Source organism: Acanthopagrus latus, chromosome 18, assembly GCF_904848185.1.
Source record: "Acanthopagrus latus isolate v.2019 chromosome 18, fAcaLat1.1, whole genome shotgun sequence".
NCBI lineage: Eukaryota > Metazoa > Chordata > Actinopteri > Spariformes > Sparidae > Acanthopagrus > Acanthopagrus latus.
Genome location: NC_051056.1, coordinates 30,491,978 through 30,516,639, shown reverse-complemented (window position 1 = coordinate 30,516,639; position 24,662 = coordinate 30,491,978). Strand labels below are relative to the sequence as shown.

The window sequence follows — 24,662 nt, the reverse complement described above, 5'->3', positions numbered from 1 at the left end:
TTTAGTTTGCACAGTTGCCATTTTTTTACCAAATTTAACAGACACAATTATTGATCTATTACTTGATTAGTTTACTAATTGTGTGTAATAAATGTCTAACAAGTTCACATATTGCATATGTTTCACAGTCTGTACTCATAATTCTCATGCAGAAATTATTCAAATGTATATGATATAGTTACATGACATAATATACAATATGTGACAGTGAAACTGCAGCTGTTGTGGTCATCAGTCTCCAAGTGCACGAGTGACAAAACATATATATGTACATATACAGAATGTATGCATGTAATAACAGCATGTATCAGGGTTGGCAGTCTGTCGCCGATGGCTGACAGTCATCAACTACTGAGCCCTGATCATCAGAACATCGATCTCCACCAGACAGCACAAAAACATAGTTTAGCAGGAAACGCTGGCAGAGCGCTTGAAGCGTTTGTGTACGGACAGAAAAGACGCTGCACGTTAGTTCTGAGGCGTTCACAACACGTGGAAGAGGAAATGAAAATAAGTTCATTGCTGCTGTCTCAAAGTCCTTTAAATCAGTCTTAGACGAACCAAAGACGCTCGCTGACACTGCTGGCATCTTTATTTCTATCAACAATTTCTGTTAGCTTAGCTTAGCCTCCTCAGTATAGCTAGCCGGCTAACTTTGTGTCAAGCTTCTGAGAGTGAGCGCAGCTGTTCAAGCTGAAGACGTCCCACATATGTTGCCTTTAACAACATTAAAGGAGCACGATATACAAACTATAGTTCTGGAGAAGGAATTCAAACTCAGAACTCTTATTTATAATATTAATAAGGTAGTAAATGCAAACAGAAATATTTCCATCAGTGAATAAAGCAGCTATTCTCAGAGGAAAACAACGTTCCAGATCACTGTTTGAAGCCAGGGAGGTGGCAGGGTCCGCCACATCTAAACAAAGTAAAACAGTATAAATCATGTTGTCCTGTAAGGTCAGTTTGTTAAATCAGCCATGGGAACAAAGGGACTTAGTTTATTTAGTTTATTTAGACATGAAATATCTACAAAGTGCACCTTTAATCTTTAAACAATGGATCAATATCCTCAATCGATAATCTGCAAAGTGACTGCAGCGGTCAGAACAGTAAAGGATGTGAGAAGATTTTCCTTCTATCGGCAGTGTAATGTGCAGTTTGGATGTACGTGGAAGTCTTCTGATGCTGATGACATCGTTTGGTTCCTCTGCAGAGATCAACAGAGCCGAAAGCTTCGGTGCCGCCGTTCTCATGATCACGCTCCCCACAGCGCTCCGGATAAACGCCCCCTAATGCATTCCTCCCCCCACCGCTCCCAATTTATATTCATCACTGAGTCACACAGGCTGGTAGTTTATATTAATATTCTTCCGTACAGAATCCCCTTTAATAAAACAGCCATGTGAAGAGAAAAGAGGTCCTGGCACTTCGTTAATTATCTACCGTCGATCCTTTATCTTCTCCCGGTCACATGGGAGGGCCTCGGACTCCTCCCCACCACACACGCTTGTCTCGCCTCCATCAGGAGAATTTAGCACCAGACTTGGCCTCTCTCTATTATTCCATTCACAAGACGAGGAGCGTAATCATGCCGCCGGGTCCTTAATCATGTTGCCGGGCCTGCCAACAGCACCACCTCTCTGCTCCATCTGTACGGAGGAGCCTGATGACTGATTGAGGCCACTGGTGGAGCTGCACCTCGTGCTGGTTGTAGGTCCTCATCCTGCATTCTGCCGCCTGCTCGCTCGCTCGCTCTCTGCCTGCAGAATAATCAGTGTGCTTCTGAGTGGAGGACGGCAGCAGTTAGGAAATGGATTTTCTCTCAGGGACAGAAGTGTCCCTACATGGAAAAATGGACTATTGGCTGTGCTGCAATGAGCACAATGTAAATATAGAAAGGGTTTAATTACATGGGGGACAAATAAATCACACACTTGCAGAATGTCCAAATTATTTTCTTTTGAGGGGTGATTATTGATTCATCTTGTTACTAAAGGTTAACGTCACCGCGCTCACAGTAACAATGCTAACATGATGCTGTAAAGAAAGGACAGGAGGAGGGTCCATCACATCACCGCCTGTCGCTTTGAGGCCAGACTGTGGTGACAGAAACACACTAATACCAAACACATCTGCATCACATGACTTCTGAGGAATAAACGCCTCCAGAAAATTAAATAAAACACTTGAGAGCAGGATGACAGGTGTGATAATGTTGTGATGAAACGGGGCAGGTCCGACTGATTTCCACTGATATGACTGCAGTTACACTGCGACCATGAGTCTGTTCCTTGTCTCTGTGGAGAACAAACAATGTGCTGATGAAGACACTCAGTGGTTCAGCAGCTCTCTGAAGTGTATGTTGGTTTTAGTGTGACTTCAGTACAGCAGTCGCCACAGTCTGATCCCAGAGTAAGATTCAGTGACGTAATGACCCTTCCTTCGTTTTCAGGTTGCTTGATGTGAAGCAGGAAATGTTTGTCATGATCACCATCATAAAGGCCAACTTTCCACCTGGACCCTGTTTTCCCATGTTGTGTATTAGCAACTAATACAGACGACAACGTTGTTACGACTGGTGATCCACAAAAACAAAAAACACCCAAATGCAAGTCACCAAGGTTGAAATAGTTCAAGTGGGAGCTTGAATAATGTAAAACTTAAGTTCAGACAACAAAACTGGCAGGCGATGGGGCAAATCCCAGAAAAGATCTACGGATTCAACTGAGAACAATTCAGAAAGACAAACAGCAGGAACGCGGAGACGTGAGGGGAAAACACAGGACTTGGGAACAAAGATTGCAAACACAGAAGAAACACAAGGAACGCTGTTTTATACAAGCGACATTCGGCACGAGGCCACGCGACACTGCAGCCTCCGGCAACCAGGTGCTTCCGCCCTGGGTGGGACAAACCTGGGGGCCTCAGCTCCAGGAATTTAAATCTCAAGGCAGTGAATATAGAAAACAAGCAGGGGAGAGACAGAGAAAGGAAAAAGATGACACCTGAGGAGGAAACCTACAAAATAAAACAGCAACTGACTACACTGAAACACAAAACCATGAAATATTTGAAATTGGTCCTGTATAGACCGCTGCAGCCAGCAGCCACCAATATGGGCTGCAGTGTATTTATTTATTTTTCACCTGACATCATATTGTCATTCCAAGTGTCTGACAACATTAGGAAAGAATCCTGTAGAGATTCCTGTTGTTAAAGAGTCAAATCTAGGGATTCACACTATGGATTTCTTTCCATCGTCAATCGATAATTACCGGACTCTCAATGCTGATACCGATAAAATTCCTGATAATAGAAACCGACATCTTCATGCACACCTGAGTGGAAGAAAATCTTCAATGCAGTGAACAAAGGTGCTTTACTTGATATTCCACAGCTGGAACAAAAGCGTCCACACCAGTGACGAGCAGCATTCTGCATCTTTGTTTATCCAGAAACAGCCACTGAACCGCTCCAGCCAGACTCAGTTTGCAGAAACAGTAATTTTATCCTCCAGTTCATTCAAACTCAACAGAACAGAAATTACAAACTCACTAAAACCATCCAACAAGGTGGAAAAGAAATTGTTCCAACATAGAAAACCAAAACAGGCTGCAAGAGGCAGGCAGAGAGACAGATACACAACAACCCAACACAACGATCACACTGCAGCTCATTCAAGCACTCTTCCTGTATTTTGAACTGAGCATTAAGACGTTCTGGTATAAAATGGCTTCAGCAGTAATGTAAATGTCACTGTCCACACCTCGGCTCGGTTTGTCTCAACAGATGGGAGTCCGAAGGTTTTTGCTCATTAGGCGAGTGTTGAGGAGACCTTCAGGGAGATCAGTGATGTAGGCGCCCGTCAATGCAAATAGCAGAACTTTTTAAAGGTCATTTGGTGAATCGTTGGCTCACATTTTGAGCCACTGGTGCAGAAAATTCATATGATTATGTTTTTTTTAATATGTTTTTAGTCAAATTTGAGGGCAGTTTTTGGAAAGTCATGGGCATATGGTGATGGCAGCGGCCCAGGATGTGGTTAAGGATGCTGACAGCAGACGGCTCGTCTCCTTTAGTCGTCCTATTGTCATGCTGAGCTGGCTGCTGTGACACAGAGGCCGGGAGGACGCCTGTGGACACTCAGCAGTGACGGAGACACGAGCAGCGTCCTGTCATCCAGACGCAGCCGACCGATCCCGTCCTGATAGCGCCCAGGTCGACCATGACAGGAGCCACCACCTCCACTTAGCATGCGCCTTGTCTGTCCTTTTTCTGTTCAGTGTGCTGCGAAAAGGCAGCAGAGGGACGGCTCCTCAAGGTCGACCCCAGAAACAGCCAGGAAAGTTATCAACAAGGGCTCTCTCGCAACACACATTTTGTGCTTTACACCGGCGCTGCCAGACCCAAAATTCAGGAAAACACGGAACCGTGTTGATTTGTGTCATGCTATAGTGGCTCCAGCATATTAGGGATAGTAGTCGGTTGTGTTTTGATTCTCAGACATATAATCCAACCTGAGCCCTGTGGGATTAGCTTCCTCCAATCACATCTGACTCACATCCTGTCTGTCTGGTTCCTCTTACCAGAAGGTAAAAATAAATCCAATCCAACTTCATGTTTTGTCTCCGAGGAGACAACAACAGATTCAGCCACTTTTCTTTCTACTTTTACTTTAGAGCTGCACATGTTTGTTTGATTTATTGGTAACTATTGACAGAAAAACTATTTTGCTAATCAAATCAAACTTGATTCAGCAACTTTTAGGTGAAATTCCATCAGACACAGTTTCTCAAACCTCAAGTGTCTGAGTTTTAGACAGTTGGATTTTCTGAAGACTTGTCAGTCAGAACTTCATGTACACATTCTTCTAGACACAGTCTGTTAAAGGGCTTGATATCCATCTGCAATGTGTCTGTCTGAGTGTCACTAACTATCAAACTGTCACTGGGATTTATGAGGAAAAACATTCACATTCCTCAAGGGGCCAAAAAAAGGTTTTAACAAAAAAAGTCTTCAGTCTATTCTCAGACTTAATGTGTGAAACTGGGGAGCTTTGGAGCCGATCGTAGTCCAAAACCTTCCACAATCTTCAATCTTGTGTCAAAAACAGTGATGAAATAAACATGAGCACAATTTACTGAAGATGGTTACGTTCAATTTTACTATTTCCTTTTTTTGCTCCTTAATTATAGTTACTAGTTAATTCAGTGTTTAAAGGCTATTAAATGTGATGTGTTACCAGACTGTGTCTACAGGACATTTTGTGAGAGGATGCTGCATCAAGTCGCACATTTTCAAATTAGTTAATTTCATCAGCAGTCTGCCAGAATATCGACCCTGATAATCAGCCCGAGCCAATAATCCGTCTAACCATACTAACAATGTCTTCAGTTCATCCTCCTGGTTTACCAGAGGCACAGCACAGACATTAAACCATCTACAACATCAAATTCAGTCCATCATTCTTATTCTGCCTTACTTCTGTCCAGAATGTTTTGAACCGTCTGTTAAACACAGACATTCGGCCCTGCAGCTCCATTTCAACTTCCCTCAGACCACTGACAGTGAAACAGGGGTGTGGCTCCAGAGCCTGAGAGGCGTGAAGTGCTGCATTTCTCTCCTCAAGATGGATTTAAAAAGAGTGCGATGAGCTTCTGTATCTCGTGGCTGCAGCAGCAGTGGTGCACAGCGCCGTCAGTGATCTCCTGCTGCGCTGTTTGTGGGGCTGATGTATGTTCGGCGTCTATATGTTCGCACGATGTGAAGGATTTGTTGGTTTGTTTCCGTGGGTGTTCTGAGGCGACGTCTTTGATGTCAGATGCTCTTTTGAGGAAGTGGACCTCTTTGTCTCGTCAGACGTGGAGGATAATATTTTCTTTAATGTTTATTTGACAAACAAAATGAAGTTTCTGTTGCCAGAAAACAACCTGCGTGCTTTGTTTCAACAGGTACCAAAAAAATATTCACTGACAAGTTCTGACGATGAACTGAAATGTTAATTCTCCTCGTGTTCTGTGTGAGAATACATGAGCGATAATGACACAGCAGCTATTGTGCACATGTATTCTTTTTTTAAAAAAAGAGGATAGAACTGTTTTTAGACGTGATTGTGGAAGCAGCGTTCAGCTCCAGGCCTCTGGGTGGGTGTTGACTGATATTTTACAGCCGCCTTTGCTAGAAGATGAGCTGTTAATTTCCGTGGTGCGCCGCTGCCTGGAGCACATCATAGCGCTGTGTAATCTATCACTGTTCATACAAGATGTTATTTTGTTTTATCTCAACAAGCACACACAGCTTTGGTTGTATCGCTGACAATTAAAACTTACTATGTCACCAACTCATTTTTGGACTAACATTTAGCATCTTGTTTTTTTTTGGGGGGGGGGCGACCAGAGTGAACTTATTTGGACAAGATGGTGGAGCTGGAGATGACAACCTGATATGATCCTACTGAGAACACGAGGACATGGTTTCTCAGTGTTTCCTCCCCCTGAGGCAAACGCTGCTTATCGTCTATTTCACTCTCAGCGGGACCATAATACTCAAAATGAACAGTACGCTGTATTGAAGACCATAAACTCAAAGGGAAACTGTTTACTGAGATAATAAATCAAGTGAGAGGAATACACAAAAATACAGGTCAAAGGCACTTCAGCACTGGCTTCACTAGTCAGATCCAGATCAGAGGTCCGTTTATATTTGACTTGAAAGACAGACAGAGTCTAGTCAGCTAAGATAACTCGCCTCTGTTTACAATGAGAAACAAGTTAGCATAAATTGCTAATATTACAACTAATCACTAGCAGCTCCATCACTACTACATGGCTGTGTAGCTGGTGTTAGCAGTCTCTCTCTATTGATTAGCTATTATAATATTCACCTCATCAATATGCATCTCAATTTGTTTTTACTATAGACTTCAGTGTAATCTGGACTGTGAAACTGAAGTGAACAGACTGCATCAATCAGTGGAATAGACTCAGTCTGTTCAATCCATGTATTTTGAGAAAAAAAAACTCATCCTTGGAAAAAGTAACTGTTGATCAGATATACGCACTTTCCAAACTCACTCTGTGTCCACAGCTGATGACTGGTCGACCAAACAGTCAGTCCAGAGAGGGAGACGAGTCAACATCAACACAAAGTTGTTGCTCAAGGCGTCTTAAAAGTCACCAGAGATAGTGAAAAGGTTGACAACAATGCACTTGAATTGAAAACATGTCTCAAACTATTTTCAGGGTATGCCCACACAGATATTGCACCAATTAAGCTACAGAGGAGACACTGGCGGATGGAGATCAATAATATACAGTAAGGGGCAGAATCATGTCAGAAAGTGATATAAAAGAAGTCATGAAGTGAAGTCATGAAGTGAAAAAGACAACAAACAATGAGGATGTACAGAACGGTAAGTTATATCGTACATCTGTATCAATAATTAACAGAGTCAACGGAGGACATTCAGCTTCTATCATCTATCAAGCCGACTGTCCGTCTGGACACAACAGCTAATACATCACACTGCTGGATGTTATTTGTCTTCAAGGTCACGGGGCAAAATGTCACGAGCGTGCAGTGAAACACAGCAACATGTTCAGTTTAAAGTCTCTCTCATTTTCACTGAGTAAAAGCCCCAAAACATGTTCACCGTTTCACAAATCATTGAAAGGTCCCGTCTCCAGATTTCTCTCTCCACTGGAGCAGGAGTGGAGCTTTACATCCAGGCCGGGGCAGATCGGGCCTCTGGCCAGCCGGTCGTCATTAGGAGAATTTACTTCTCACTGCCTGCCGCTGCAGAGCTGAGGACCAGATGTGATGCCCGTCTCCTGGGTTGCCAAACACAGTGAGACGTATCCTGCACCAAGGGAAACCATTCTAGAGAGCAGCTCTATCACTGCCGGGAGGAAACATCGCACAGCTCTCTCCAGCTTGACGGCTCTTAGCCAAAGAGCCAGCTGTTAAGAGAGGAAGTCTGAGTGCACGGAGAAGAAGAAGTCCTGTGGTTTTTAGGCCGAGAGGGACTCCTCCAATATGCAAAGCTCTCGAGTGAAGAGTGAGACTGCAGAACTGAACGAGGATATTCAGCGGAAAATACCCTTGTTGTGTCTGCTGCATCTGTGCCTCAGTCTGCACGGCAAAGTTTAAATCACTTGGACATTTGTCAGAGATTCTTCTTCATGTTCCAGATGAGTGAATAAAGCTACAGAGATGTGTCGATGTGATCAGGCGTATGATCGTAAGGTCTGTACGGCCAAAGGTTTTTATTTGCTTCTTGGCATGATGAGTGGCAATCTCGAAGATTTCCAGAAGCGGGTGTATTTTTGGACCTCACTGCTTCCCAGAGATGTGTGATGTTAGTCAGTTGTCAGCTTGGCCACGCCTCCATGACAACACCACATGAAGCGAAATGGGAACGATGTCTTCTGAGAAGGTAATGATTACACATACTATTTACTGATTTAAAAAATATTTGCTATAAAAATGTTATTTACACATTTACTCTCAGTTTAACATCAGGCCAACAAACCACCTTCTGTCTCCACCTCTCTGTTACCTCATTGGGCGATATACAGTGACTGGACAGACTTTTATTTAGACGAAAATGTTTAAGATTAAAACTTATGTTGTATCCTAATAAGATATTTTTAAACTCCTAACAGAGTTCAGAACAAGAGAACTTCTTAACATCTTCACATAACCTTCAACACATGCGATGGTAATGATGGTTCTTCACACCCCGGAGCACTTACACAGCAGTTTGGAAATGTTTGCAGTTATGAATTTATTCAGATATTTCCATTTAATTAACAGCCACAGACAGTTATCAATCAATATTGAGTGCTACTGTTAATTAATAGCACTTGTAATCATGCTGCTTTTTTAACATTTACACATTTTGAAGTGAAATGGAAGAATTGTGCCGACAGTTTTGTAGCAAACACTTCCCAAAGACTGTTTGTTGAGATGTAAAAATACATTCAGATAACAGGAGGATTTCTTTATCGTCACTTCCAAATTTCTCAGTTTTAGGGAATCCTGAAACACCAAACTGCTGCAGGTGCCAGACAAGCAGAAGTTACATATTTTAAATTAAACGTATGAGTGTGGATGCAGCTGTAGTCTTAGAACATGTGTGAGAGAAGATTTCCTTTTACTCTATCGACGGTGATGTTGTAGTTTCTCTTTTATGACAAATGTACTTATTGTAACAAAAGTGTCCAAAGTGGCTAAATGCCCTAAATGTAAAGATAATGTCTCAAAAGGCCACAGCACATAAGATAAATTCATCCAGGGGACGAAGCCTGTGGAACTTGGTGACAACTCTAATCAGTCAACACAATCACCAGTACAAATGTTTTCACTTCTGCAAACCACAGGTGTGTTGCACAGTTCCTCAGGTTCAGTCATTAAGATTATGTTGGATGAACATTCCTCAAGACATGTGAATAACATCCAGACGGATAGTCTGATAACAACTAATCCCTCCTGTGGTTGCTAATGTAAATCACACCTGCCAGGTTCAAGGCACACACTGCACCCCCAGACAATACACAGTCCTCATACCTCACACATGCTACCAGCAGAATATGCAGAATATTTGAAAACCTGAATAAAACATTACAGTCACAACCTTAAGGGTTATGCTGAGATCTAACCTGCAGCCCTGGTGGCAAACGTTCCTCTCCTGGAAGGTGTTATTCCCAGTCGACCTGCCGATGACAGCTGATGAAATAACATCCAGCACAGATGTCACACCAATATTCAAAAAATAAGAAAATGCTAGCCTGACAAATATCCTGGCTGCAGCAAGAACAAAATGTCATAATCTGATGTCACTAGCTCGTACTTACAAAGCATGCCTCTGTCTGCCCTGTGGGAATCTGCCTACAGCTGCATGTGATGCTGTTTGCTACAGGAATACACACACACACACACACACACACACACACACACACACACACACACACACACACACACACACACACACACACACACACACACTGACCTTTAACACATGTCACAGCTGTTTGAGTGAATCTTTAAATATAATTCAGTGAATTTATGTGCAGCTTCTTTATTTCATGTTTGTTTGAATCATTTTGCATTTTAATTCTAGAAATGTGTCTGAAACTGTACAAACATTAGCAAAATGTCTGTTACGTAACAATACATTTATACTATTACTGTTACACCCATAATGTTCCACTATCAAGTAGCTTATATTTCCCTGAGGAAACAGCAAATCGAATCTTCTCCAGAGCTCAGCGGACAGCACCGGCTCTTCCTCTCTCATCTCCATCATTCTGTTTCTTTTCGCTCCGTGTGCCTGATGTTACAGGTACATCGCTCGCAACATATTATTTTTAACACTTATTATTAAAAAGAGTGGAATGACGTCTGGAAGCAATTTGCCACCCAGTTTTTTAGTTTAAAAGCTGAGGGTCCAAGTTAATTTCTGACCAGTTCAACTGCAATTTTCTACATAAAGAAGGAAACATGATGATCAGTGGCTCCAGAACGGCCACTGAAAAGACCTTGTGATGAGTTTGATTTCTGCTCCAGCTCAGTTTTACAGATATTAAGAAAAAACAAACATTAGTAAAACCCTTCCCTGAAGTGTAACATGATTATTTTACTAATAACCGCATTATAATTCATTATACGGGTGTTTCATATAAATCCTCTGTAAGTCTGTATCATGACATGAAGCACATGACTGGACACTGAACAAACAATCTACAGGCTGAATAACCCACTGAGAGGCACTCCAGCGGTTTGTTCAGCCTGTTGATTGCTTGTTGAGTGACAGTCTGTGGGGCACAGCAACAGTCTCATCTTTGTGTGGAGGCAATTCAAAAATAATGAGTATGTGAACTTTTCAAAAACACCCACTCTCCATAGCACGTCTTCGATTCATTATCTATTCTAAAGGAATCTTTCCCTCGTTAGTCCTCCAAGCTCTGGTTTGTAATGTTATGCCAACAGCAGCCACTGATCAGTGACACTGCAGATCCAATCAGTCGATAGCAGATGAAAATGTTATTTAACTAAAACCATTGAACACCTTCAGATATGAAGGGATCAGAGGTCACTGTCACATCAAACACAGCAGACCAGCTTCTTTACAATCTTTATGAGAGATGTGAATCTTCACCGGTTCATGATTCCATTAAATTCAGCTGTCAAAGATTCAAATGCAAAACAGTTCTCGATGCATCTCCTCAGTGATGTATACAGCTCACATGGCCTGCTTCATCATTTAATTCCCCTTTTTTCAACAAGTCCTTCCAATAATCAAACTACATCTGTCTACAAAACAAAAGCTGCATCTTTTTAATACATGAACATTACAACAGCTCAACCTTTATCCTCAGCAGTGCCCAACACGTTTGCTGTAATCTACAGTAACATTGTTTTCACATGTTGGCTTTAAGATGAGCCTTCTATTGATTCTGCTGCAAACGCCTCTCAGAGTTAGACGGCGCCTCCTCAGATCTTGGCTGATTAGCTGGGCTTTTATTTTTTACAGTTATCATTCATGGCTGCAGACGTTCACTTCAGGTGAAAATGGTGATTAGTGATTGTTGTCAGGCAGAAGTCATGTTCGTGCTTCCCAGCAAGGTTATAAAATCCAACATTTGCAGAGACGACTGTTTAAAAAATACTGGGTGAGTTTTTATCATCACTGACAGATGATCGCTGCCTCCCTCCGACGTACCTCCTACATTAGTAACGTTAGTCTAATGTAATCATTTACCGTGTTTTTGCTAGCCAATCTTCGTCTATGCACATTTGAGATTTTTTAAAAATATTACAGAAAACGGCTAACAAATGAACGATAATTTGTTACAATAATGAACAACAATAAAAATTGTATTTTTGATGCTTGTATGTCTTGTCAGGAGTTTTCTCTCCCGTCCTCTCACACAAGTGTTGCTGGCTTCAGGTGACTGCATTTGATTTTGTGCTCAAGGTGACATGACACCTTCTTTTCACTCTCCTGAGGTGACACAGGCAGCGGGAACAAAGCCACAGCCTATTGTCCAATAAAAATATGAAACTGACTGTTTGCCATTCAAATCTACGGGGATGCTTGATTTACATTTTGAGCCACAAAGCTGTCAGACGTTTCACTGTGTCTGACACTGTAACAAGGTTTTAATCTTCTGTCTCACACGCCCCCCAATCAAAATAATAGCTCTTACACTGGAAAGAGAATAGGGCGACTTTTCATGGCGCTCAATATGAATTTGTTTTGGTTATGGCAAGAGAAGAAACACCAGCACATATGGCACAAATATAAACTGTTCTACCCTCCAGGAGAACGATGTGCGCAGGTGAGTTGGAGGCAATTCAAATGCAATGGAGCAAGCAAGCTTATATTTCCCAAAATAATATCGAGCCAGCCAATACTCGCAGCATTTCTTTCAACAGCCCGCCTGCCTGCCTGCGACCCACCACACTCCCCTCACCTGGGATTTCAAAGTTTTTCTTGGGAATATATTGAACACAGAGGAACCTCTCAGAGGGCTGCACGGTCATCATTTATTAGTCCTTCAGTTCTGCCCGCAACGGACTTGAGAAAATTATCTGGTGGCCAGTTCTAAAGGTCGCAGCAATCTTAAACAGCTTTACAGGAATGCCGAGGTGTGATGCAATGAAAGCGATCAAACATAAAGAAAGCTGTGGTGTGGGTAACAGAATTGTGACTGTTTGTTTTTACTGTGTGTCTGTGGGCGCTCATGCATGGAATAGAAATAGCCTGGTTCTGTATTCATTTGTGTTTCTGTGTGTTTGTCTTGTTGTGAACTTGTTTTTATATATTCTCCAAGAATCTTTACATACTGAACTAGTTATGTGTTGGATACACAAACATCAAATCCCGGAATATGCGACCAGGAGTACTCTGACAGAAACCACAAAAAAAAAAACAACAAAATAACAAAAATAAAACCTCTTTCACAATCGACCAAAAAAAACCACGAACAACCACAAAAATATGGCTTCTGTCTTTGGTGGAAACAGATACAATCATCTTTCATTCATGGTCAAAAAGGCCGATAAGAACCACAATGCACTGCAACCACTCCTGCTGGTGGGTGGTGTTGGGTGGTGCTTGGTTTTGGTTCAGAGTCTGTTCTGAAAGAGGCAACAGTATGGCGGCCATATTGTAATAAAGATGTCGTATGTCAGCTAAACGGTACACTAAAATATATTTCTGACAACATCTTGATAAATACAACAAACAGGTTTGTGGTTCATATTTGTTCAGCGTTCGACTACACGCTCTGTGTCCGGATACAAAATATGGAACAACAGTCTCTAGACAATACAAGCGTCCCAACATCCACCAGCTGACGTGGGTTTTTTTCCAACACTGAGCGTTTTTTTGTCAGAAAAGAGTGGGTGGCTCTGTGTGCAGACAACATGACTGATCATTTATGTTGTATCAATAAATTAGTGATGCAGGGCTGCCTGAAAAATGACAAATGTACTGTAAAAAAATATTGGAAATAAAGACAAAAAAAAATCTGTTTGAATTAATCAAAATAATCTGTCAAAAGTATGAATAACAAGGTTCCTTTCACCTTTAAATGAGTTTCTCTTATGTGATTAAATCAAATCTTTCAAACATTCACAAGAATTTCAACAAAAACCACACAGACAGTCAACCTGAGAGCAAACCGAGCCTCGTCATTCTGTGTGCTGTGATTCGTACTGACATGTTTGCCTGTTGAGCATCATCTGTCAAAATGTGTCCACTTTAAACTTCTCATGCTGCGCTGCCTGTACGAACGCTGCCTGAACGACCCCCAGGGGCCCGGTTAGGGCAGGAGGCATTTACTGTGATGGGCTGCCATCATTTGTATGCACATTGTGTGGTACACATTCTTAGTTTATGACTTTGACCTTGATTATTATGGAAATATAAAAAATAATTTGGTGCAGTACTTCCCTACATTACTGCGCCCAGTCAGTGAGGTAGTTTATTGGAAACTGGAGGTCAGACGCTGATCCAAGTGAATGGACCAAGTATCCCAGTTGAAGCTAACACACATCCGTGTTTTAATTCAGTAACAATCACGCTCACAGCTAAGCTAGGCTAGGCTAAGCTACTGTCTGAGCCAAGTTCTGCTCACAGACAGTTTGTATAACATCCGATCGGCCAAACTGACGAAGCTGTAGACATCTGCAGGAAGTGAGTCTGATGAAAACATTTAACTGATTCATATTATTTGTGATTATCAAAAACACTGTGTAAAAAGTACAATATTCTTGAAATCACACATTTTTATTGTAACAGTAGACCAACATTGCTTAACTGTGTTCTTAACAAGTGCAGGGCCCCCACTGCACGAAACAAAGTGAAGTAGTTCATCATGTTCTGCAACGACAGAGCAGTCAGAAAAAATTAAATGCACTCGGGAGCTGTTTCCTTTGTTGCCTCTGAATCACTTCTTGGCTGGCACGTCCGCAGGGAACCACCGAGACTTGTTGCTCTGTTTGTCCTGTTCATTTGCATTTTTCCGCTGCAGAGCTGCATTTAATTATCACATAGAGAGCCCGTTTACAGCGATAATGAAAGAGAGACCAAAAGCAAGCAAAAGTCCCCATTACACAGTCAAACACTATATACAAGAAAAGCAAATCTCACACTACACCCATATGTTCTTCTGAAAGAGATAAAAACTGTCTTTACTTCAGCACTAGAAGTCTTAATTGGTCACTGTAAGGCAGAGACCTGGAATAACGAGAACATATAAAGACACCTGTCGCAATTAAAATTGTAATTCAAGCTCCCTCGCCTGAAACAACTTGCTTGAAGAAATTAGAGACATTAGAAACATCCTGAAGGTGCATCTACAGCTCCGGCTATCATTCCACAAAAGACGTTTGCACAATGTACAACTATCCGTGACAGCAGTCTGCAAGTCGACACAGATTGTTCGGCTTTATGCTGTGTGAGTTTTTGAGGAATGTAATAAACACCTAAAACATGACAGCATCACTGACAGCACAAACATTTCATCTTCCTGTCGCTTCCTCATCCAAGACACAGAAAATGAGGTGTTTACTGTAATAACCCCTTTAAATCATCTGTCCTGCATCATTAACAGCACTTACAGAAGTTAACAACACTGTAACACCAAACTATCAAACTCATTACAGCACACAACACAAACTGACAGCGAAGCCAAAATGAAGCAAATATGTAATGAAATGTTTGACTCAACAGCGGCTACATCGTTCTGTGATTACACTTCCGCTTCTCTTTGCAGTCACCCTTTCTGTTTCTTCAGAGCTGCAAACAGTTATTAGTGTTCAACAGAGAGAATGAAAAGAAATTTCAATTTATTATGCTCAAAGATCAACTGAGAGCAAGTTACAAGAATATGAAAAGGGATAATAATAAATAAATGTTTTGCAATTTTTACTTCTGAAAGCTGACTTCTAGTCCAGTCCAGCACTGGAGCAGCCTTCTGTTTAATTGTTCTATTCATTATGTTTTTCTTTGTGTTACAACATTTAGGATTTCTACAATTGCTATTTGTTATGATTTGCTGGATTGTGAGTTTTACACTAGAAGTTGTTTATACAGTGGATGTTGTGACATTATGTTGTATTATTTATGTGTACTCTGATGTTCGTGTACGTCTGTCAGTCAGTCTGCAGACAGGACTTCATCACAATTCCATTGTTTTGTACATGTTACTGTTCCCTTCGTCTTCTTCAGATTGGGGCCTGTATGACGTTATTAGTTTATTACAGGTGCACTGTTTTCAGCCTGTTATTGTAAGTGTTGCTGCATTCACCCCACGGCCTTAAAAATACACTCAACAACAATACAGCACGTTGACTCATTGTGCACACACACAGCACAATGGCTTGGTTGTCTGAAATTTAGCATAAAGTTTTGTCAGAATCCCTCTGAGTGAGCACTTCTTCCATGCCAAAATAATCCGTCCACCTGACAGGTGTGGCACATCACGATAACAGAACCGTTACTGGTGAGCTTTCTGCTGGTCACAGTAAAAGGCCACTCTAAAATCTGCAGTCTGATCACACAACACAGTGTCACAGGTGTCTTTCACCGAGTTTACAGCCTGTGGGGGGAAAAAAAACAAAAAACGAGTTGTGCTTATATTTTTGTGCAGTTTAAGTCTCCTGCTGAGGTGTTTGTGGGTGACCGTTTGTATTGTCTGAGCTATGTATGTGCAGTGTATGTTGGCCTTTTGTCAGCTATTGTCATAAAAAGGCTTGAGAGAAGAAAGTGACCAAAACGTAATTTACCACCACATTCTGACAGTGTGTTCGGACTCACTACTCATTCAACCTGGCACCTGCCTGCATACATGCACACAGGGATCACTTCTCCTGTCAAAAGTCCACACATTGAAATGATTCTTCTCACAGAGTCATAAATAGAGAAAATGTTCGACTACAACTAGAGCGAGAAGACACTGTCAATCACTGAGGATGACACTGTCATGTGTTTAGTTGTGAGGTCAGAGGCGGGATTACTCGTGTGTTTTTCTCTCTTGAGAGTAAAAGAAGTGCTCAATCATTCCGAGAACAACATTATCATCCAGTTGTGATAGTTGTACACCAGCTGTCAGTCAGTTGTGGATGGGGAAAAAAGTATGTTTTTTTTTGTCTTTTCACTACATTGGTATGGAATCCACAAATTCCTGAAGAAGAGCGTAGCATTGATAATCCATCATAATCATTCTGAGGTTGGTGAAGCGACCTGTTCAATCACTGCCACAGTGCAGAAGTCCTGGCAGCATGTAGCCACTTTAAACAACTTGGCAGTTTTCTTTTTTTTTTTGGCATTTATCTAGACGTGTTCACTTCATTGAACTAATATGAAGTGTATAACCTTTGGTTGAAATGGCCCCACTCAGCCCTGAATGTAAAGCAGGGCTTTGCCAAGCTGCTCCCCCGACACCTTACAGTGTACTGAGGCATGAGATCCTGCTGCTACGTTGGCTCTCTCTATTTCCTCAGCCAATTTCATTCACTGTGTCGGGGAATTTGCATGCAAATAATTCATATCTATAATACTCCCATAGTATAACAGACATACATTGTATGACCACGTTCGTCTGAGACTTAAACCTCTGCTCTGATCAAGCAGCAGAAAATGAGAGAGGAATGGGAAAAATGTTAATACCGAACTTTCAGCTTTTGGAAGCCTGATGAAAAATGTCCCGTGCCCCCTTAGTAACTGTTGCTATGCATATCAAGCCTTCTTTTCTTGCAGAGCGTATTCAGCTTGCAATTATAACTGTGGCAGAAATAGCACTTGAAATGTTTCCATGGTCCTTGACTTCAGACAGAGGAAGACAAAAGCAGGCTTGTTGTTTCTACAGGACCTGTCGACTGACGATTTCTGCCTGCTGAAAAATGTCCCTGGCAGATTTTATCAGCTGCAGCTCACTGGCCTGTCAGGCTAACATCAACCATGAGGTGGCTGAAAACACAATCATCTGGTTGACTTATTAACGTTTCAGGTCCAATTATAAATCAGAATCTTGTAAAACAGGTCTTAAATATGCACCTGATGGTTGAACAGACGATCTTAAGATCAGGTCTATTGATCGGCCTGTATTACCAGCCCATACTGACCCATCGCAGATACTTCAGTATCTGCACGTTGCCCGGTATGTGCCGATGTGAAAGCGTTTTTGGATCAGGGTGTTCTTTTTGTCCGCAAACCGTTTTGTTTGCTTCCCTCACTTGTTTGTAGTTTGGAGATTAAATGCCATAATATAATTAATGTCATCTTCCCCAGTGTTACTGTAGTTTAAGACAGTGACAAATAACATAATTTCATATTTCAGCGTCTGTGGAAATTACAGACATTTTCACTCTTGCAAAAGAAAGTAAAAACATTAACATATAAATTAAAATGTTGCTTTTACAAAGAAAATAAATGAGTGTATGTGTGTTATTTCAGACAACAGATGAGACTGTGTTGAAAAATGACACATCGTTTTATTCTAAAGCACAAAAAGACTTTGTGGTTATCCTGTTTGTTCTTGTGTTGTTTTGTGAGATGTGCCAGCCATACAGAGTGATGCTGAGTCACACTGAGCCGTCTCCAAAATGCCTCATTACTCACGCATAGTAAATACAAAAATGTTGGTTTTTTCTTCGAGAGACATTTTCAGACTGTGAAGAATTAACACGGGAACATAAAACAGGAAGGTCAGCGCTCATTCTTTCAGACACTCCATTTGCTCTTCCCTTAAAAACATTCTCGAGAAAGATAAATAACACCAACAAACCCCAGGTATTATTCCCCTTTGTGTTTAGTCTTTGAAAACACCTGAAATTATTCTGTCATCAGTTACAATGATTTTGTATCACACCCTCCTCTCCTCACTTGGCTCGGCTGAAAAGGAAAGAGAAAAGTGAATCCCTCACTCAGTGGGACATTAACAGCTCTACTTCATACAGTACCTATTCATGAGCGAGACTGGCGAGTAGCAATGCCAGAGAGATGAATATGGCAAAGAAGAACTATGCACAACTTAAGAATACAAAATGAGTTACAAAGAGCCGTGACAGATCTGCGGGCCTCCGGCTTCTCAGACTTTTCCCTTATTTTTTTTTAAGCATTCTGTCAAGGAAGAAGGGAGGATCGGTAATCATGCATGAATCACCAAACAAAAAAGAAGTACACTGTACTCTCACAAGAACAGTTGCAGCCGTATTAATGAGTTAGGCAGAATATTACACTCCACTTACTGAATGGTATTTGCTCAATTAATTGAATTTGTGGTTTATGAATTAAAGAGGAGCCATGTAAATTATAATCCTCGATTCACTCGACAACTCAGGCGTAAAATCCATTTCTTCTTTTTTTTTTCTTTTTCTTTTTACTTTAACTCCAATTTCTGAGAGCGGCGCCTGATCATGTCTCTGTGCATTAGTGCAACTGGATCTGACTGCAGATAAAATGGAGCGGAGAGGAAGCCAAACGACAGAAGAGGATGGCAGACATCCATTCATTAGCAGAAAGCTGCACATAATCAGACTAACACAAGATGATATACTGAACTGTATGCAAATGCAGAAACGCAGAGGTGCAGGCGTACATACTCAAATCCTGCAAACCCTCCAGAAAACAGAGCATATAGGCTGTAAACAGAGAGACGTGGTGTTGATTAATAAGACATCAGCTTCTCGTCATTCTGGTGAATATAACAAGCCTCTCTTCGGTTCAGCTCAGTCGGTTTAAGCTTGGTGCTTTTTCCAGCAAGACATCGACATGAGTCCCTCCTACACCTGACTGGATTAATGTACTACCTGTCACTGGTCTTTGTATCCAATTTCATTTTACTGGAAAGCATCCCCGACTGTCCTGGAGACTGTTAAAAAATCTCCTAAATGAGGCAAGAAATAGGCCGTGTAATTTCAGACTCATGCTGCTTTATTTTATATGCGCAGAGTGGAAAACTGAAAAGGAGTTTGTGAGTAATTCTGACTGATAACTGGAGACGGCTTCAACAGAAAAAGTGTCAGCATTAGTCATTTTGTTCACACTTTTTTTTTATGTCTTGCAGTCAGAGTAATTACTGTCCTCTCAAAATAGCATCGATGGTAAAGTGACGTTAAATGTGTGCCAAACTACTTGTTTCAGTGGAATAAGCTGAGAGGAAACCCTGAAAAACTACATAAAATGTCAGCGTACAGCAAACAAAATGTAGGTGGAAAAGTTTGCAAGTCGATGGACACAAAGAACAATGAGACAGACTTGGTGAAAATATAGTGACATACATGAAGCCTGTGACTTGAAGGTCACTCGAGAAGAAGCAGCAGCTGATACCACCAAATGTCTGAACCTTTAACTTGAAACTTTACTAAAACAATGAATCAACTGTCAAAACAATCTTCTTTAGACTTGATAATCAATTAAAATGTAGAGAAAGTGATTCTGGAGAAAGATGGTTGGTTTGGGTTCAGATTCTGGGCAGAATACTGATCCAAACTGTTTGTATGTGATGACCGGGGATACGACTAAAAGATCAACCACTTCTCTCTAGAACAGTCTTTTTAACTGACTGACAGTTTCGGCTCTGCACGAGAACAGACACCGACCCAAAGTGTTTCTATCTGAAGACCTGAGAATGAGACGCAACAATCCAACACCTTCCTCCAGAATCGCTCACCTCACCTTTAACCACAGGTGCAGAAGATTCAGAAACGACTTATGTGAGTTCCGTTCTGAACAGAAAGTGAAAAACAACTCAAGACTCAGGACATGTTAATGAGTCGGTGCTGCTGGTTCTCGGGTTCAGCTGAATCTCACTGGATGTTTTCCAGCCGAACCTCTTGAGCTCACAGGATTTGGTGCAGTTTCGCGAGGTGGGAAAATAACTTCCCATCAGTCTGAATTTGGCAGCGTTCAACACCGCAAACTGTTGTTGACACAGAGCAGTGGAGTGTTTGTCCAGAGAGATCGGCTAATTAAATATAAAAGGTGTTTCATGAGCCAGCTGTAAACGCTACTGATATCATTAATCTTCATCGTAAAGAGACTTTCATGTCAAATCAGTAAAGTTTCATTTCATCACAGTCTTGTTGAGCCTTCAGATAAAACGAATTGCTGTAAGTGTAGGTTCAGTCTGTGCTGTCAGGGTGTAGTTTCTTACACTGTTCACAGTCCTAATCGACCGTCACTACGACACAGACAAAACATTAGGAGCTATAAAACTTCTTTGTTGAATAAAATACTGTTTGAACTTGAAATGAGTCGTCATAAGTTTCCCTTGTTGTTTCTCTTTAAATGCAGGAGCTCAAAAACTATATGATTGATTTTCAGTGTCATGTTGCATACAAAATGCAACTAATTATAATTTGCACACCACCTTTTCCCTCTCTGAGGTTTGTTGTGATAGAAAAGTGCATCGCCGCATGAAACGCTGCATGAAAATAAAACTTTTCCCTAAATGATAGTTTTTCCTCTTTCATTATCATCGAAAGCCCATATTGAGTATCATAAACCCTAAAGAATGCATTTAATGATGGTGTGTGGCAAACATAAATGAGCTGTAACAAATCTGATTTACATATTTCCCAGTATACATTATACTTCAGCTGAATCTGTGGAAATTCAGCAACGAGCGGGGACATTTCACTGAAGTAACTGTGGAGGATAGGTGGTGTCTTTGTGTTCTCATAATCATCTAACCAAAATAATCTGAAGAAATGGAAGTAATTTCTCTGTGAACAACATAACTCATCATAAAACAAAACAATCAGACACAAAGTGAACTTCATTTCTTTTCTCTCGAGACACTTTGAGTTCCACTAAGTTTTGTGTGTCTGCAGCTAATGATAACGTCTCCCGAGTCGCGTGTTTTTAAAGTTACATCACATGCACGTTAGACGTCTGATCACCTTTTCTGGGCAGATGGGGAAGACAGAGAGAAACTCTGACGGCTGCACATCTGTTTTCAACTGGCCGATCTGGAATCTACTCTATCACTGAAACTCATTACACAGGCATGAGGAGACTGTGACTGATAAACCTCTGCCGAGTCCATCTATTCTGCAAGCATATTCAATTAAAAAATTCATTTGTCTGAGGGACTTTACATTAATGTGTAATGATACTGTGATATTCATGAAACATCAGTGTCTGCGACCTCGTCTTTTATAAATAGCAGGAGTCTCAGGATCTTTCCCCCGTGTGAATGAATAATTCCTTACAAATGTTTCTCTGTTGTCTTGTGTTTGTCACCATGTTCGGTTCTGTAAGCTTCTGTTCCAGACATGCAGTCAGTCAGAGAGTCTGGGTTTCTTTTAAAAGGGTTTTGCTGAGGATGTCATTATGTCACTGCTGATAGGCATATGCTCCACAGAAGTGTTCAGTGTTCCTCTCATGATGGGTATTCTAATAAGGCTGGGATATTAACTTTTGGATCTAATAACCTAAAAGTGTGATGGATAACTCAAACCTACTGTCCACAATTTTTTCTTCTGACATTTTTATGCAAATTACTTGTAAAACATGCTGACGATGCTGTAAAACTGAAATACTGGAAGAAAGTTTTATTGTGGCCATGTTTGCCAACTTTTTGACACTTTACAGTATTTTCACTTCTTGTCTTTTTAGAAAAAGCTTTTCTTTATAAGATAGTTAAAGCCCAGTTTATTGGAGAGAAAACTGAATGGTATAATCATTATTTGTTACCGTTAGTGTATAATCACCTGAAATTAAGATGTGTTGTGTTTTGGTTACCTTCAAAGAGCCTCGACAGAAAAAGACTGGCTAAGTTTCTGGTTTTGCCAGTCTGGTTGGTTCATCAGCATGTTGTGATTCAACAGGGGGGCTGGGAGAGACAGTCAGCTGAGCTCCATATGTGGCGCGATGCTCATGTCTTGAACTAGAGTTGAGAGTTGTGCACACAGCAGCACTGTCCTATATGGACCGATGTCCACGAGGGGGAACTCCCATCAGTAACGAGTTGGTGCAGGTTATGCAGCTCAGTGTTACAGGCTGTTTTCGTTGCCTCCAGTACGAAGCCTTGCTTTAATCCACAGCTTCTGTTTTACCTTCAAGTAACTAACTGCATGTCGATACAAACTCAAAACCTCCTGTGTCAGTTTTAAATGAAAAGCCCTCCAGTGTCTCAGTGGACAGATATTCTTAACTTCTTAACAAGGCTTTTATTATGAAAAACTATCAGGATCTTCGATGTTAAACTTTAGAGGAAGACAAGTTAGGGCTTGTTGTTTTTAGGTATTAGGCTTCAATTTTAAATCTGTGTTGTACCAAAACAAACACGTCTGGAAATTGAACTGACCTCTTGTTAAAACATATTCTGACAAAGTCATCTCAGGCAGTGTTCTCACCGAGCTGTCAGGCTATACATACTATCTGAACAAGACTCTACACGTCCAGTAGAAATGATGATGTGTTTAAAACCAACCTGATTCTATCTGTGGGTTTGCAGAAATGTAAAATGCCAACAACTGTGCTGAGGACAGTGCCAGCTGCGTTCGACATTTGGTTGGGTGAAGCCATTTTCTCAAAGGAAAACTGTGTTGGCATACAGCAGCCCAGACATTCATCATACATTGTCAGTTTAGGATTTCATCATACATTTTATCACACACTCTGTTGACAGTGATGCAGTGGTCCTAAAGAAGTGTCGATTTTACAATTCCACTGTGAGATCAACGATTTGACTGCAGGTGCTCTGACAGATTATTTTAATTTCATGCCTCTGTGATGAAATCTGACTACAAAGTCGAGCAAAGTGCTGTGTGAAATGCATCTCTTGTAGAATAATCTAATAATACCCAGATGAAAATGATAACCTGTTTCTTCATCATTGCTGTAGTTGTTTTTTGGGTTTTTCTTGCCCTTACTTGTGAAGGATTCCAGCATCCCAAAACCTCCCACAGTTGTCTCAGCTGCTCGAGCAGCTCTCAGGTCCAAGAGGGGATTTGGCAGCATTACAATAGCAGGGCAGACATCCAAAATTCTCAGAGCGTCCTTGTTGCTCTTCCCCTCCCTCCCTTCACTTCCACTGTCCTTTCCTCCCACCTCCTCATCACCTCCCCCACGCATTACATCTCCTCTCCTTTGTTTCTGTCCATGTCTCTGCTTTTAGGGATGTGCACCCAAACCCCTCTTCTCCAGATCAGCTGTATACAGAGATCCGGGGCTCCTTATCTCAGATTTAAAGGCAGTGTTCCTCACTTCATGGAGTGAATTTAATAAGGTTTATGTGATGATGCTAAAGACTGCAGCAGTCCGAGAGTGGCTGACAGTGGAAACAGAGAAAATCATTGTGACCGATACACAATCATCTTAAAAAGGTCAGTATCAGAGCCGATTAGGGCTGAGAAGATCAGACGATCCAGAGAAGTAAACTGCCAACTAGTTTGATAAAAAATTAATCATTTAAGACACATTTGCATCTACAACTTCCCAAATGTCAGCATTTGTCATTTTTCTCTGCTTTGACTCACTGTCAAGTTCAACATCTCTGGATCTGGTGGTCCGACAAAATGAGACACACAACACATAATTAAATATTCATAAAAATAATCAACAGATTAAAAGACAATGAAAATATCTGTCAGTTGAAAGATTAATGTGTCAAATCGCAAGAATAAATGTTGGTAATGTACTTCCCTGTTAAAACGTGTGTTATGCTGTGTTTGGACGTATGAGTTGATGCTGTTAAGGTCGGAGAAAGATTTTGTCTCGGCTGCTTCTGTTGCCAGTCAGATTACAGTGATATGCTGGTTTTAGGTAAACCATAATATGAAGATCGATAGTTATCATACCATGTGCATTTGTTATCTAATGTGCTGAATTATACTGCATCATTGTTGAAATACTGATACTGATTAAGATTATTATTGTGTCGTGATCCTGTGAAACTGTTTTCCAACATGGTTACTGTACTGTAAAAATCTCCACAAACAGCTGGAACAGCTGCTATGAACACACCCAGCATCTCCTCCACATCTGGATCTAAACATGCATTGTGAACATGACACCTCCTGTAGATATGGAGCGCACGACACACACAGGCACAAAAGAAAGAAGTAGAAAATGTAAAAAGCCGGCAGTCAGGGCAGATTTCATTCTGTCCTCTTTTCAAACTCTTCTAAATTATTCTTCC

At 41.2% G+C, this 24,662-nt stretch overlaps 2 long non-coding RNA genes across 2 annotated transcripts in view; both read right to left on the bottom strand.

The window, feature by feature from the left end:
• Positions 1-24,662, bottom strand: part of LOC119007856 — a 198,191-nt gene that overhangs the window by 95,704 nt on the left and 77,825 nt on the right. The gene's annotated exons all lie outside the window — the stretch shown is intronic.
• On the bottom strand, positions 996-9,916 carry LOC119007857. Its single transcript, XR_005071252.1, has 3 exons — positions 9,858-9,916; positions 9,663-9,729; positions 996-8,429 (listed from the first exon to the last, which is right to left on the bottom strand). It is a non-coding gene; the product is annotated as an uncharacterized LOC119007857 (long non-coding RNA).